Raw genomic sequence first — 17,549 nt, forward strand, 5'->3', positions numbered from 1 at the left:
GCATATTTGTTATGAGAGATGTCATCCTACGAACATCAACAGAACTTCTGATAAACTCGAGTTGTGACATCTTGAGTGTATCTCCCATCAATCTCTCTCCCCGCACAATACATTAAGTAATTGAAAGCTTCATAGAAGTAGTCAACAGGCTTCAGCTGTAAACTCCAGATAAAGATCTGTGCTCAGCTCACCCACTCCACACCTACGGTGTCTATCTAATTGGAAAGAGGAGGCGACAGAGGCAGCATGCTTTTAATATAGCCTAAAACGTTGTCTCTTATCGAACGCTGCTCTGTTCTGTTTCTATACATCCCTCTCTTAGAGAGACATATAGTTGTGATTAAAGACTCCATTGTGCTCCTGAATACAGCAGCATGGGGAATACAATCACTTACAGTGCTGTCTGGGTCTGAAGCATGGGGCTGCTTAGGCGTCTGGTCTGGTTACATTCGGCTGTATATTAAATAAAGAGAGACGGAGTAGAGGCCTGTTCATGATGGTTATATAAGGCCTTGGATCTCCAGAGCTCTTGTTTAAGTGCCCAGGGCTCTGGGCTGTAAAGGGCTGAGGAGCTTCTTCCTCTAATGTGTTCGTGACGTTGTCACAAACTCTCTCTGTCTCTCTCTCTCGGGGTGGGGGCGTTAGATTGGAGGAGCTGGAAGAAGGGCCATTGGTGAGCAGAGAGAGGATGAGAAAGAGAAGTGGCTGTCAGAGCAGGGCACTGAACCAGCCAAACCATTCCTCAGCGCTGGAAAGGAGATGGCTATTAGAGTGAATAAGTGCCAGGTCACTGCTGAACTGTGACAGGCGTGCGGGAGGGCTGAAGTGTTTACTGGCCTTTATAGTCAGGACCACTCACTGGACGCTCCGGGGTCCTCACAGGGATGACTGTTCAAATTATAAGAGACATATTTACTACGTGTTTACACTGGGCAAAGTTCTCACCTGGATTTTTCGGTTGGGAATATATCAAATATGTCATTCTAAATTGATATATTAAGGCTAAGAGAAGGATTGAGACCTCAAATGGAGGTAAGACTAAAGAATGGTTTGGCTTTGTTTTTTCATTATTTTTCATCTCTGAAAACAAACTTTGGACTGGTGCAAAAGCTTAATGTTCCTATTGGTAGTTTGGAAGAGAGATGATTTTGGACAGGGAGTGTTCTGAGAGTACTTTGAGCTTACTTTGAGTCTTCTTAAACTTGGCTCTCAAAGGTCTTCCGCTCAGAACAATCATTAATGGCTGAAGTAAACAAATCTATTTTCTTACAGTTCTTGTCAGGGAGCTTCAGTTGGGTGCAAATTATTTTTGGGTACCAAAGATTGACAGGCAGGCTTTTATAAAGAAACACAGCGGATATATCTAGCCCTCAGAAAGGGATAGGATATTGTGCCAAAACATTGCATAAGAGACAAGGAAAGGAAAACATGTTTATTGATGTTGAAATGTTTGGGACCGATTGATATTGGTGGAATATCAAAATTCTATGTACAAGCTGGTAGTCGAATTCTAAGTGTTGTTTTCCATTAGTTTACTCCAATTAGGGGAGGGGTGGTAGGGTTAGGGGGATATATATATATGGAGGATAGGACATTATGCAGACAATTACATTGATGGAAGCCACAATCTATCTGTAATATTAAAGCTGATCTACACCCTAAAATAGTATTTGTGTTATTCCTCCACCATGAAAGAACAACGGGGCCCCCACACTCATGGTTTCATATCCGAACACTGAGCTGAGGTCTCTATTCATACTCCTTTCATTTGCTACACATCACTGTTTTAATCTTTCTCTTCCCCCCCATTAGTTAACGAGTTCAAACACAGCCTCTCTCTTGGCAAAATTGCAATAGTTTTTTTTGCGTCACAGCCCTTTCTTTTCTGAGTGTGCCAAAGCGTAAAGGCTTTATCGGCTTCTACGATCACGTGTCCTACGGCCCATTGTGTGAGGAAGATGTGCCATTTATCGTGCCCGCTGAAGCATGGCACCAAACACATTCTAATTTTCTGCCTGTGGCGATGCCAAACTAAATTAACCGCAAATACACAAAACAAGACAGTCATCAGCTGAGCCATTTTCTAAAGCAACCAGCGTTCTTGTGTTTCCTCTTTGTGGCTCTGCTCATCACTAATATGCTTTATAAATCATGGTTGTTTTCAGAATACACTCTGAGAACAGAGAAGCCAACAGCCAAACATTCAGAGTAGAAGATGGAGTGAAGTACACCAGAGATGGAGAGGAAAGAAGGAGTGAGAGAAGGACTTAAAAGGAGAGAGCCAGGATAGAGAGAGTGAGAAGAAGAAGAGAGGATGAGGGTATGTTAAGAGTGAAGGGGAAGGAGAGGTTAGAGAGGATGAGGGCATGTTAAGAGTGAAGGGGAGGTTAGAGAGGCTGAGGGAAGGAGAGGTTAGAGAGGATGAGGTGATGTGAAGAGGAAGGAGAGGTTAGAGAGGATGAGGGGATGTGAAGGGGAAGGAGAGGTTAGAGAGGATGAGGGGATGTTAAGGGGAAGGAGAGGTTAGAGAGGATGAGGGGATGTTAAGAGTGAAGGGGAGGTTAGAGAGGCTGAGAGCATGTTAAGGGGGAGGAGAGGTTAGAGAGGATGAGGGGATGTGAAGGGGAAGGAGAGGTTAGAGAGGATGAGGGGATGCTAAGGGGAAGGAGAGGTTAGAGAGGATGATGGGATGTGAAGGGGAAGGAGATGTTAGAGAGGATGAGGGGATGTGAAGGGGAAGGAGAGGTTAGAGAGGATGAGGGGATGTGAAGGGGAAGGAGAGGTTAGAGAGGATGAGGGGATGTGAAGAGGAAGGAGAGGTTAGAGAGGATGAGGGGATGTGAAGAGGAAGGAGAGGTTAGAGAGGATGAGGGCATGTTAAAACCTCTTTGGGCTAGGGGGCAGTATTCGGAAGTTTGGATGACTGATGTGCCCAAAGTAAACTGCCTGTTACTCAGGCCCAGAAGCTAGGATATGCATATAATTGGTAGCATTGGATAGACAACACTCTGATGTTTCTCAAACCATTAAGATAATGTCTGTGAGTATAACAGAACTGATATGGCAGGCAAAAACCCGAGGAGAATCAATCTGGAAAATGTTGTTTTTGAGGTCACAGGCCATTTTAATGCTTGTCTATGGGATATTCAAAGGAATTCCTCCAGATTGCAGTTCCTATGGCTTCCACTAGGTGTCAACAGTCTTTAGAAAGGGTTTCAGGCTTGCCTTTTGAAAAATGAACAAGTAGTTGTAGTTTTTCAAGGTGTCTCTCATTTGGACTCTAGTCTTGTCGCGTGCGTGGATGAGTGCACGCACTTCATTATTTATCTCCGGAATTGAACATACTACATTCCGTCTTAAATTTGACAATTTATTTACATATTAGGGTACCTGAGGATTGATTAGAAACGTTGTTTGACTTGTTTGGACGAAGTTTACCGGTAACTTTTGGGATTCCTTTGTCTGCCTGTTGAATGAGTGGAACGGTGGATTAATGAATCAAACGCTCCAACTAAACTGACTTTTTTGTGATATAAAGAAGGACTTTGTTGAACAAAACGACCATTTGTTGTGTAGCTGGGACCGTTGGGATTGCAAACAGAGGAAGATCTTCAAAGGTAAGTGATTTATTTTATCGCCATTTCTGATTTTTGTGATGCCTCTGCTGATTTAAAAAATATTTTAATGCTGGTGTATGCTGGGCGCTGTCCTCAGATAATCGCATGGTATGCTTTCGCCGTAAAGCCTTTTTGAAATCTGACAACGCGGTTGGATTAAAAAGAAGTTAAGCTTTTAAACGATGTAAGACACTTGTATTTTCATGAATGTTTAATGTTACGATTTTTGTATTTTGAATTTCACGCTCTGCAATTTCACCGGATGTTGTCGAGGTGGGACGCTAGCGGAACACCTAGCCCAAAAGCTAACAGCTTTTATTTCCCTTCAAGGTGACCCAAGGACACAAAAACACCACAGAGAAAGATTCCATTCACCCATATTAGATAGTCATGAAAAATGTTGTCTAAATGTACACAAAGTAATCCATGCAAGGCTCAAGATGTAGTGACAGTGTGTTATTGGCTAACGTGGCTGAAACAGTCAAGCCAGGACGAAAAAAAGCAGTAGAATTCAGAGAAAGGTGTAATTTCCTTCCTCGTATACAGATTTGTTGAACGTGAAACAAATCTAAATATCTCTGAGCAAATTCGCGATTAAAAAAATTACACTGAACAAAAATATAAAGTCAACATGTAAAGTGTTGATCCCATGTTTCATGAGCTAAAATAAAAGATCCCAGAAATGTTCCATATGCACAAAAAGCTTATTCCTCTTAAATTGTGTGCACAAATTTGTTTACATCCCTGTTAGTGAGCATTTCTCCTTTGTCAAGATAATCCATCCACCTGACAGGTGTGGCATATCAAGAAGCTGATTAAACAGCATGATCATTACACAGGTGCACCTTGTGCTGGGGACAATAAAAGGCCAAATTGCATGCTGACTGCAGGAATGTCCACCAGAGCTGTTGCCAGAGGATTTAATGTTAATTTCTCTACCTTAAGCCGTCTCCAACATTGTTTTAGAGAATTTAACAGTATGTCCAACCGGACTCACACCCGCAGATCATGTGTAACCACGCCAGCCCAGGACCTCCACATCCGGCTTCTTCACCTGCGGGATCGTCTGAGAACAGCCACCTGGACAGCTGATGAAACTGTGAGTTTGCGCAACCGAAGAATGTCTGCACAAACTGTCAGAAACCGTCTCAGTGAAGCTCATCTGAGTGCTCGTTGTCCTCACCAGGGTCTTGACCTGACTGAAGTTCGGCGTCATAACCGACTTCAGTGGACAAATGCTCACCTTCAATGGCCACTGGCACACTAGCAAAGTGTGCTCTTACCGGTTTCAACTGTACCGGGCAGGTGGCAGACAGTGTGTATGGCGTTACGTGAGCGAGCGGTTTACTGATGTCAACGTTGAGAACAGAGTGCCTCATGGTGGAGGTGGGGTTATGGTATGGACAGGCATAAGCTACAGCAACGCACACAATAGCATTTTATCAATGGCAATTTGAATGCACAGAGATACCCATTGAGGCCCATTGTGTGTGTGACGGTATACCCTCCCCTATGTTCATGCAGTGATGAACTGACTTTAAAAGTCAGCAGGGAATGGAACATTCTCTCCGGAGTGATTGAGCATAACTGCAGACCTCTCTTTACAGGCTGATTTGCAAGGGGGTGATGGACTCCTTACATATTTGCAGAGTGATTGGCAGGGTAAGTAACTTGTACTTTTATGAAATACTTTATGAACTTTGTGAACAGATTTACTCTCTCAACTTAGTCTGACAGAAAGCATCACACTATCCATGGTAGAAGTATACCTGACCGGGTATCAAACCTGTTGAGCTAAAGACTCTAGAAGCTTACACGTTTCAGGACTCAGGAAAGGTTGTCATATCAAGAGAACATTGCCCAGTAAGCTACTTCCACCACAGAAGCTTTAAAGACTGACTGGTGTCCAATGGGCATGGAGTAGATGGATGAGTTTGTGTTGTGACTGGGTATTGAAGACATGCTTGGTCCCCAGCAGTGGTGGAAAAAGTACCCAATTGTCATACTAAAAGTAAAGATACCTTAATAGAAAATGACTCAAGTAAAATACTATGTGAGAAAAAGTCTAAAAGTATTTGGTTGTAAATATACTTATGTATCAAAAGCAAAAGTAAAGTATAAATCATTTCAAATTCCTTATATTAAGCAAGCCAGACAGCACCATTTTCTTGTTTATTTAATTTACTCCAACACTCAGACATCATTTACAAATGAAGCATCTGTTTAGTGAGTTCGCCAGATTAGAGGCAGTAGGGATGACAAGGGAGGTTCTTTGATAACTGCATGAATTGGTACATTTTCCTGTCCTGCTAAGCATTCAAAATACAAAGAGTACTTTTGGGTGTCAGGGAAAATATATGGAGTAAAAAGTAAGTAATTTTCATTATGAATGTAGTGAAGTAAAATTAAAAGTAGTAAAAAATATGAATAGTAAAGTACAGATACTACAAAAAACTACTTAAATTGTACTTTAAAGCATTTTTACTTACTTCACACAACTGGTCCCCAGCCTCTGGATGAGCCTCATCTCCCTTCATCTGTCTGTGTGTGACGGGCCAGATGTGCTGTGGATGGATGATTATGAAGGGTAGAACAGATAGAGAGATAGCTTAGCAACAGAGGCTCCCAGAGAGATACAGTGCTTTCAGAAAGTATTCAGACCACTTGACTTTTTCCACATTTTGTTACGTTACAGCCTTATTCTAAAATTAATTAAATTGTTTTTTCACTCATCAATCTACACACAATACCCCATAATGACAAAGCGAAAACAGATTTTTACACATTTTTCTAATTTATTCAAAATAGATAACAGAAAGATCTTATTTACATTAGTATTCAGACACTTTGCTACGAGACTTGAAATTGAGCTCAGGTACATTCTGTTTCCATTTACCATCCTTGAGATGTTCCTACAACTTGATTGGAGTCCACCTGTGGTACATTCAACTGATTGGACATAATTTTGGAAAGGCATATCCCTGTCTATATAACGTCCCACAGTTGACAATGCATGTCAGAACAAAGAAATTGTCCGTAGAGCTCCAAGACAGGATCATGTCAAGGCATGGGTCCGGGAAAGGCTACCAAAACATTCCCTCAGCATTGAAGGTCCCCAAGAACACAGTGGCCTCTATTATTCTTACATTTAAGAAGTTTGGAACCACCAAGACTACTTCTAGAGCTGGCCGCCCGGCCAAAATGAGCAATCAGGAGAGAAGAGCCTTGGTCAGGGAGGTAATCAAGAATCCAATGGTCACTCAGACAGAGCTCCAGAGTTCCTCTGTGGAGATGGGAGAACCTTCCAGAAGGACAACCATTTCTACAGCACTCCTCCAATCAGGCCTTTATGGTAGAGTGGCCAGACAGAAGCCACTCCTCAGTAAAAGGCACATGACAGTTCGCTTGGAGTTTGCCAAAAGGCAGCTAAAGGACTCTCAGACCATGAGAAACAAGATTCTCTGGTCTGATGAAACCAAGATTGAACTCTTTGGCCTGAATGCCAAGCGTCACGTCTGGAGGAAACTTGGCACCATCCCTACGGTGAAGTATGGGTGTGGCAGCATCATGCTGTGGGGATGTCTTTCAGCGGGAGGAACTGGGAGACTAGTCAGGATTGAGGGAAAGATGAGCAGAGTAAAGTATAGAGAGATCCTTGATGAAAACCTGCTCCAGAGTGCTCAGGACCTCAGACTGGGGTGAAGGTTCATCTTCCAACAGGACAACGACCCTAAGCACACAGCCAAGACAACGCAGGAGTGGCTTCGGGACAAGTCTCTGAATGTCCTTGAGTGGCCCAGCCAGGGCCCGGACTTGAACCCGATCGAACATCTCTAGAAAGACCTGAAAATAGCTGTGCAGCAACGCTCCCCATCCAACCTGACAGAGCTTGAGAGGATCTGTAGAGAAGAATGGGAGAAACTCCCCAAATACAGGTGTGCCAAGCTTGTAACATCATACCCAAGAAGATTCAAGGCTGTAATCGCTGCTCAAGGTTGTAAAGGTGCTTCAACAAAGTACTGAGTCAAGGGTCTCAATACTTATGTAAATGTCATATTTAAGTTTTTTGGGGGGTGAAATTTGCAAAAGCTGTTTTTGCGCTGTCAAAATGGGGTATCGTGTGTAGATTGATGAGGGGAACGTAACGTAACAAAATGTGGAAAAAGTCAAGGGGACTGAATACATTGTGAATGCACTGTAGGTGCATAAAATAAGGCTGTGTCTAGACTTGATAGTTCATGCAGCTATTGTATTGCTGATAATGGAGTTCTGATCATGGAATTCCAAACACGTCATGCATCTACATTTACTGTAGCTCTGTAGCTAGCTAGCAAGCAATGCTAAAGGGATTGCAAACGATTTAGCAAAAGTCTAACCAAACATTTTTTTATGGCAAATTTTTATTCGCTTGCTGGCTAGCATTTATGATGCACCAAATGCATCCCTGACCCCATCCTGAAGTGGTCAGACAGATCTGAACACAATCAGACCACAAAGCGACTTTTGTGCGTCTAGACCCGTCTTTTCAGTGTTAGCTTCGTATTCTGATAGCAGAAGTCGCATGTACTGTAAGTGTCAAGTGTAGACACAACTTTAGAGACCAGAGTTTCCTTGACAGGCAACCATATCCCTACCCCACCTTTGTTCCTATTCCTAACCTTGATAAAGTTACCTATTAAGCAGTGGCAGCTGCTGATTGGCTGAATACCCGGGACGTGAGGTGGTTGGAGTTGTCAACAAAGCAGTGTAGCCGGTGCAGATTGCCTCTGCATTGTGTTTTGATCGGCGTACATACTGTATGACCAAAGGATCAAGGTTGGTGTTGATCTTTTATTCTCTGATAAAGAAACAAACAACATCCATAAATGAAATGTTGTGTTGCCCTTATGCATCAACTCCTCTCTTCCACATGGATACAGTAGACAGGACAAAAATAAGAATACCAATCGTCTTGTTTGAAAATGATACAATTAGTGGAGGCTCCTCAGATGAGGAAGGGGAGGACCTTAGCGAATTTCATAAAAATAGTGAAACATTAAAAAACAGTTATAATTTTTTAGATAAAACTATACTAAATATATTCACGTCACCAAATAATTGATTAAAACACTGGTTTGCAATAAAGGTCTATAGTAGCCTTGTCAATGGTGTGCGTACTGGGAGCGGAGTCAGGTGCAGGAGAGCAGAGAGTTGTGAACAGGCGCACACTTTATTTAGGCAGGAGAAACCAACATAAGGACGCCACTGCGTCGAAAACCTCCAGCCAATATGCCTAAGTGCAAAACGCGCAAACAGTCACAATAATATGTACAAGCGGAAGTCGGCGGAAGTCGGCGGAAGTCGTGACAAGCCTCAACAGCAGTCTGTAGGGTAGCACCATGGTGTGGGCGGAGGACAGCTAGTTTCCGTCCTCCTCTGGGTACATTGACTTCAATATAAAACCTAGGAGGCTCATGGTTCTCACCCCAGACTTACACAGTAATTATGACAACTTCTGGAGGAATCCTGAGGAGAGAGAAAGACAATAGTTGAACAGTTTCAAACAAACAAATTTATTTCAAAAATAAGGAGAAGGAAGAGAGAGAGAGAGAAAGAGAGAGAAAGAGAAAGAGAGAATGTACATGATGTGCACTTGTTAACTAACAGTAAAACATAGTCAAAATATTATAACAAACAAAAACACATGACAAAGAAAATGCCAATCCCAACGTCCCAACACTGGGACCTGCTTGATTATTGGATGCATCATCCAAAGACACATTAAATACTCCAAATTAACTTTTAATGGCATCGACTACGAAATATTCCTCAGTTTCTCCCCTGACTCATCCGACATTGCTCACCTAGCAAAACCCACAAGATGATGATTTGGAAGCAAATAAGCTATGTGTAACAATTCTCTGGGCCTATTGCACTTCCCAAACTGCAACACAAAAAATGCCTTTTCGCTTTTCTGTGTTGAGCGTCCGCCAGCTTTGTATCAGATCATGTTAATGTAGTTATCACATTACACCTGAAGACGCCCATTCAGCTGGGACCACTCTCAATATTTCTCCCATTATGTTCAGTGGTTCATTATCTGTTTAGCCCCTTGCATACCATGGAGATGGTTAGCTGCACAGCATCAGGTTTGGGATTTCTCTGTGCTGATGTCTATAGCCCCGTTTATACCTGGTGCCAACACACGTCCCGTGTCCTGATCTTGTCCACATTCTGATTGTGCCCACATTTTCAGAAATGTGTCTACACATGGCATTAACATGTGTCTCATATCCGTCCACTGTGTCTGCACCGTGACCATATTTCCTGGTCCCTCCCTGTATGTGAATTATTTGACAGCTATTCTTTCATAATCATATTTAATTATTTATCTTAAAACACATATTGATTCTCATAAGTCAATGGTGTCACCTGCCAATGATTTTAGAGGGCGGGGTAATGATGATTTAAATTGTTTTACTGTCCAGATCCATCTACACACAATGCGTGCCTGACTACCTCCAGAGGTGGTCAGGAAGATCTGATCACAATCAGATAACAATGCGTCTTTTTATCATCTAAGCCTGTGTAGAAATGAGGGCACAATCAGAATGTGGACAAAATCAAGACAAAGTTTGCAGGTTAGCACCAAGTATAAACGGGGCTTATGTGTCAGTGGTCCAGAAAACAACATTGACAGTGCTACCTCCTGTGAAGCGGTGCTGTGCTCATCTCTACTGTGCAGAGTGTTATCAGCATTGGCAGGGTCTCTGTGTTTAACACACTGACGGTGAGAAGGGTGAAGGAAAGGGGTGAGTAGGGTGAAAGAGGGGGGTAAGGAGGAGGAGGGAGGGTGAGGAAGCTCCAAGTCCACTCTCTGTCCCTGTCAGGGTTCCTTACATCTCACTGTCTCTGCGGCCTCCAAACTCCATCACTGACAGAACAGGACAGGAAGGCAGGGAGAACATTGGGACATCAGACTGACTGGGGTCACAAGGTGGGCATCTTAGTTCCCTGAGGCTCTATCTCTGTATGACACACATCCTGCTTGACAGGAAGTAGGTAGGTGTTGAGGGAAGAGAGACTACACTTTGCTTTGTGTGTGTGATAAGACTCTGGATAAGAATATGACAGAATATTGGATAGATAAATGCACTTTTCAAATCTAACCAGGATCAGAGGTCAATGCTCCTTTCATTCAGTAGGACGTGTGTATACTTTATAGTAACTATTATTAGTGTATTATGAACATTCAATAGGACGTGTGTATACTTTATAGTAGCTATTATTAGTGTATTATGAACATTCAATCACTTAACAGAAGCTCCTCCTAACCAGTGGTACTTTAAAGCTAGGACAATTGCCTTTTTTAAATCATATAAATGCTAATGTTTTAAAAGTCTCCATGCTGACTATGATATACAGTGCATTTTGGAAGTATTCAGACCCCTTGACTTTTTCCACATTTTGTTACATTACAGCCTTATTCTAAAATTGATTAACTTGTTTTTTCCCCCTAACAAAAACAGGTTTTTAGAATTTTTTGCAAATGTATAAAAACATGAAAACTGAAATATCACATATACATAAGTATTCAGAAGTATTGGACAGTCAAACCAATTGAATTTACCACAGGTGGACTCCAATCAAGTTGTAGAATCATCTCAAGGATGATCAATGGAAACAGGATGCACTTGACCTTAATTTCGAGGCTCATTACAAAGGGTCTGAATACTTATGTAAATAAGATATTTCTGTTTTTATTTTTAATACATTTGCAAAAATGTCTAAGAACTTGTTTTCACTTTGTCATTATGTTGTATTGTGTGTAGATTGATGGGGTAAATGTTTTATACTATCCACTTTAGAAGAACGCTGTAACGTAACAAAATGTGGAAAAAGTCAAGGGGTCTGAATAGTTTCCAAATGCACTGTATATCTTATTTTAGCTATCCCCTATGGAACTATAGCAGGATGATGGATGTCTCTCTCATTGAATTGTTTAGCTCCCATTGATCTCATGATTACCATATTAACTGAGCTGTCAGCTCTGGCATCTGGCGTCAGTGCAGGACCGTGTACAAAGCTTTCAGAGGGCAGGTGCTCAAAATGAAAATATTTCGAAATTCATAACACACTAACTGCCTCTGTAGTGAACATGTTATACTTTTTAACATAGGTCTATTTATTTATGCAACAACACACTCACTCATCACAAATTGTAAGCAAGCTAGTTATGGTGCTTTCTAAAGACATGATTGACATCGGGAAAAGGGGGTAGGCTGTCAGTTGATCATTGATGTTCATGAGTGATGTAAATCCGCTAGTTAGCTAGATCGTTTTTTGTTGTTGTTGTTACTGATTGTGATTTATCTGCAATGCTCTTAAATAATAACTTCATAGTCATCATCTTCTAACCTGTTAGGGCTAGGGGGCAGTATTTGCACGGCTGGATAAAAAAATGTACCCGATTTAATCTGGTTACTAATCCTACCCAGTAACTAGAATATGCATATACTTATTATATATGGATAGAAAACACCCTAAAGTTTCTAAAACTGTTTGAATGGTGTCTGTGAGTATAACAGAACTCATTTGGCAGGCAAAACCCTGAGACAGATTCTGACAGGAAGTGGATACCTGATGTGTTGTATTACCTTTAAACCTATGCCATTGAAAAACACAGGGGCTGAGGAATATTTTGGCACTTCCTATTGCTTCCACTAGATGTCACCATCCTTTACAAAGTGTTTTGAGTCTTCTGGAGGGAGATCTGACCGAACAAGAGCCATGGAACGATGATGGCCCATTAGACACCTGGCGCGCGAGTTCATGTTGGGTACCCTCGTTCCAATACGTTATAAAAGAGAATGCATTTGTCCACCTTGAATATTATTCATGTTCTGGTTAAAAAAGGGCCTAATGATTTATGCTATACAACGTTTGACATGTTTGAACGAACGTAAATATATTTTTTCCCCTCGTTCATGAAGTGAAGTCCGGCGGGCTTAGATCATGTGCTAACAAGACGGAGATTTTTGGACATGAATGATGAGCTTTTTTGAACAAAACTACATTCGTTATGGACCTGTGATACCTGGAAGTGACATCTGATGAAGAGAATCAAAGGTAATGGATTATTTACATAGTATTTTCGATTTTAGATCTCCCCAACATGGCGGCTAGTCTGTATCGCAACGCGTATTTTTCTGGGCGCAGTGCTCAGATTATTACAAAGTGTGATTTCCCAGTAAGGTTATTTTTAAATCTGGCAAGTTGATTGCGTTCAAGAGATGTAAATCTATAATTCTTTAAATGACAATATAATATTTTACCAATGTTTTCTAATTTTAATTATTTAATTTGTGGTGCTGACTTGAATGCCGGTTATTGGAGGGAAACGATTTCCTGAACATCAACGCCACAGTAAAACGCTGTTTTTGGATATAAATATGAACTTGATAGAATTAAAAATGCATGCATTGTCTAACACAATGTCCTAGGAGTGTCATCTGTTGGAGATTGTAAAAGGTTAGTGCATAATTTTAGCTGATTTTAGGGTTTTGGTGACGCCTGTCTTTGAATTGGCACAACATTACACACAACTCTTGTAAATGTACTGTCCTAACATACTCTAAATTTATGCTTTCGCCGTAAAACCTTTTTGAAATCGTAAAACGTGGTTAGATTAAGGAGATGTTTATCTTTCAAAGGGTGTAAAATAGTTGTATGTTTGAAAAATTTGAATTTTGACATTTATTTGGATTCAAATTTGCCGCTCTTGAAATGCACCTGCTGTTGATGGAGTGCACCACGGGTGGGACGCTTGCGTCCCACCTAGCCCATAGAGGCTAACTCACCATATATCGCTAGTGGCTTGTGTGGATATTTTAGTATATGATGGTTAGCTAGAGTCTACAGTGATTCAGCCAGGGAGAAAGAAAGAAGAGAGGTAAACACTTATCATGCACAGCCATGCAGCCTCTCTCCTTCCTCTCCTCTGTTTCTATACCTCAGCCAGCTCAATTACCTGGTCAAAACAAGCTAATGCTCTCCCAGAATACATGTCTGTCCAATTGTAATGTTCACACTTTCATTTCTAAACTATTGTAGGGCCTAGCTGAACATTGAACAATGATGTGGAAAACCTCTGAAACACACACACACACACACACACACACACACACACACACACACACACACACACACACACACACACACACACACACACACACTAGCATTTTAGTCATTTAGCAGAAGCTTTTATCCAGAGCGACTTACAAGAGCAATGAGTTAAGTGCCTTGCTCAAGAAAGCGAGAGTTAGCGAGAGAGAAAGCAAGAGTGAGTCCACCCACACCCTTGAGACTGTTTAATATGTCATTAAGATCCTGTGTGATGTTCCCAGCCATTGTGTTCCTTCCCAGGAAGGAGAGTGATGGATCAGCGGGACAGACAGGCCACAATATACCAAAATTAAGTGCAAAATTAAAATGCGAGAACTGATTTAGAGAAACATGACTGATGTGTTTTGATAAACCTGTCAAACGTCCGCCTCTCTCTCTCGCCGGGGCGGATGAGGCGAGGAGTTGTTTGGATTGGTAGCAGCAATAACAGTTTAATGATACCAACTTATAGCATCCAGGGTTTGGGATTTACACAGTAGTAAATCCAAAAGACTTGAAAATTCTCACAAGGCCTATAGAGAGCTAGCACCTGATTCATTAAAACATCTTTAAGGCAGCCCTATTTGATTAATATTACTTTAATTTAAAGCCAGCTTTTAGTTGGATTAAAATGCAGAAAACAATGCACGTGGTTTGCTGTAATTTTGTCAAATTGCCCTTCACTGGAGCCCAGTGTTTTGTTCTCTGAAACACAGTATGAGATAAAAGCAACAGAGTATTTCATTAAAATAATTACCTTCTCCTCCCTCAGCTAATGTTTTTCTCTCAAGCCAATGTTCCAGCCGGCACCATTTCCGCTACTCTCTGGCTACTGAGCTGCTCGCTTTCAAAATAGAAAACAATGAATAATTCACTTCAAAATTCTTATAGGAACAAAACGCTTCGCCTTTTGAAAATAAAACACCATCATCCCATGCTTGAAATTTTAATTTGTTTCAAGTAAATAACTGATAAGGATTACCTAAGAAATCAAATCCCAAAGCACTTTGAGGACGCATATAAACTTTTTTTTTTTTAATGTGTTACCTGTTTCATTCATTTAATTGATTACAAAAGCATGGACTGCATCACATCCAAAGATAGATCTTTGATAGAAGATTGCGTGCCATTGAGCATTGTGTTTCACAGTTGCCCTTACAGGTCTCAGTTCTCTCTGAACACTCCATTAAGGTCAACTGGAGGTCAAGGTAATCATTTCTGAGGTCACCCTTTATCTCTACTTCCCTGTCTGTCTCTGACTGGCTATTTAGCCTTTTCCACCACTCAGGTCACAGAGAGAGAGCAGTGACTCAGCTGTACCATAGTCAACAACATCAGCAGCAAGCTTTCATCAGTTTATGGCCCTTCTTTTACAGGAGAAATTCAATAGCTTTGATAAACACCGGGCGGCCTTACGATCCACAGGGAGCAGAAGATGTAACGTAAGACAATAATAAACAGAGGACTCTGGGTCGTATAAACTGTACAGGGAGAGGAAGAGCTAGGACACTTATTGGATGATGCCAAATACAGTTATGGCTCCCAGGTAAGAAATGGAATTCATCGATTCTTGATACATCTTTATTTTTAGAGACCAAGATCAATGAACTGCAGCACAACCTGCAAAGTGAGAGTGCTGTCTAATCTGGCTTGGTGAGGACAAATGACATGTCAGCCAGAGTGAATGAAAACGTGATTCAACATAGCATAATTTCATTTCACATGCAAACTGTATACAGCAGGGGAAGGGTGATTTATCTAAATCTAGAACACGTGTCAAACTCATTCCACTGAGTTCCAAATGTCTGCGCTCCACCCTTGTACTTGTTTGATGAATTAAGGTCAGTAATTAGCAAGGAACCCCTCACCTGGTTGTCTAGGTCTTAATTGAAAGAAAAAACCTGCAGACACTCGGCCCTCCATGGGATGAGTTTGACACCCCTGATCTAGACACTTGTTGTTTGTAAATTCACATACACATCACACTCGAAATACACATTTAAGCCAACACAAAGAATCTCTCTCCTAAAAAAACACACAAACACGCACACACATCTACCCCTACGTATGCACAACACAAACACACTAGTCACTGAAAACTGCAAGGATCAGTCAGTCGCCTCTCACGTCCATATAGGACATTTTGTGTAAGACGAAGAGAACCACAGACAGCTATTGAAGCACACACAGCTATTGACAAGACAGATTCTCCACTGGAGCCTAGCTGGGACTGACAGCAGTCAGCCACTGATTGGGGTAGACGCTTGTCAAAGAAAATGACTTGCTCTATCTATTTATCCCCCCATTCTACCACACTCTTTCATTTTCCTTTGATGAACAGTTATGTACTTCAAATGAGCTGAGCACTTAAGCAATGAAAATAATCTTGGCAGCATAAAAATTCTGAAAACCTTCAAGAAAAGGTATTTTTCAACAATGCATCCTTTGTGTTGGACTATTTGCTGTAATATTTTTCACAAATGGTCCTCTTTAGAAAACAGGTCCTGTCATTTGTTCTGCAGAAGATAAATGTATTTTGAAGTTCCTAGGCAGAAAGACAGAATATTATGTGCCTGGGCCCGGTTTCCCAAAAGCATTTTAAGGTTAAGTTAATCTTAGAACCATATGTTTCTAAAATTAACTTAGAGGCTTTTGGGAAACCGGGCCCTGAACTTGTCATCTCCAGCTGTCCACAATAAAAAAAACTACTTAGTTCAGTTTTGGACAGTAGTTACCAGAGGTGTGGACTCGAGTCACATGACTTGGACTCGAGTCAGATTCGAGTCACAAATATGATGACTTGCAACTCGACTTTGACACCAATGACTCGTGACTTGACTTGGACTTGAGCCTTATGACTCGACCTGACTTGATACCCTCCCCAAGCCCAAATATTAAAAATGATGCTATTAAAACCAGTCTGCAGCGCATCAACTCTTCATTTAACGGATTACAGTTTGAATCGGACAGCAGCCAATCAAATTGTGCCAGCTGAGAAAACTCCGTCTGTAATTTTCTTCCCGCATGTTTTGCAAGTTGCAATCCGTTTTTTGTTGATACGGCGTCGTCTTTATATCCGAAAATAATAATTTGGGGTATCATCTTTCCAAGGGCTCCATCTGAATTCATCCGCCGACGTTCCTCTGCACTGCCACGTACAACTTTTCTCAGCTGGCACAATGAAGAATTGATGCGCTGCACAGTTTTTTTAATAGCATCATTTTTAATATTTGGGCTTGGGGAGGGTATCAAGTCAGGTCGAGTCATAAGGCTCAAGTCCAAGTTAAGTCACGAGTCATTGGTGTTAAAGTCAAAGTCGAGTTGCAAGTCATCATATTTGTGACTCGAGTCCAAGTCATGTGACTCGAGACCACACTGCCAGGCGGTGAGGCAACCGGTCAGGTTACTCTCGATGGTGCAGCTGTATAACTTTTTGAGGATCTGGGGATCCATGGTAAATCTCCTGAGGGGGGAAATGTGTTGTCGTGCCCTCTTCATGGCTGTCTTGGTGTGTTTGGACCATGATAGTTTGTTGGTGATGTGGACACCAAGGAACTTGAAGCTCTCGACCCACTCCACTACAGCTCTGTTGATGTTAATGGGGGCCTCCTTTTCCAGTTGTCCACTATCAGATTATTTTTATTGCTTACATTGAGGGAGAGGTTGTTGTCCTGGCACCACACTGCCAGGTCATTGACCTCCTCCCTATAGGCTGTCTCATCGTTATCGGTGATCAGGCCTACCACTGTTGTGTCGTCAGCAAACTTAATGATGGTGTTGGAGTCGTGC

This window comes from Salmo salar, chromosome ssa06 (assembly GCF_905237065.1).
Source record: "Salmo salar chromosome ssa06, Ssal_v3.1, whole genome shotgun sequence".
Lineage (NCBI taxonomy): Eukaryota > Metazoa > Chordata > Actinopteri > Salmoniformes > Salmonidae > Salmo > Salmo salar.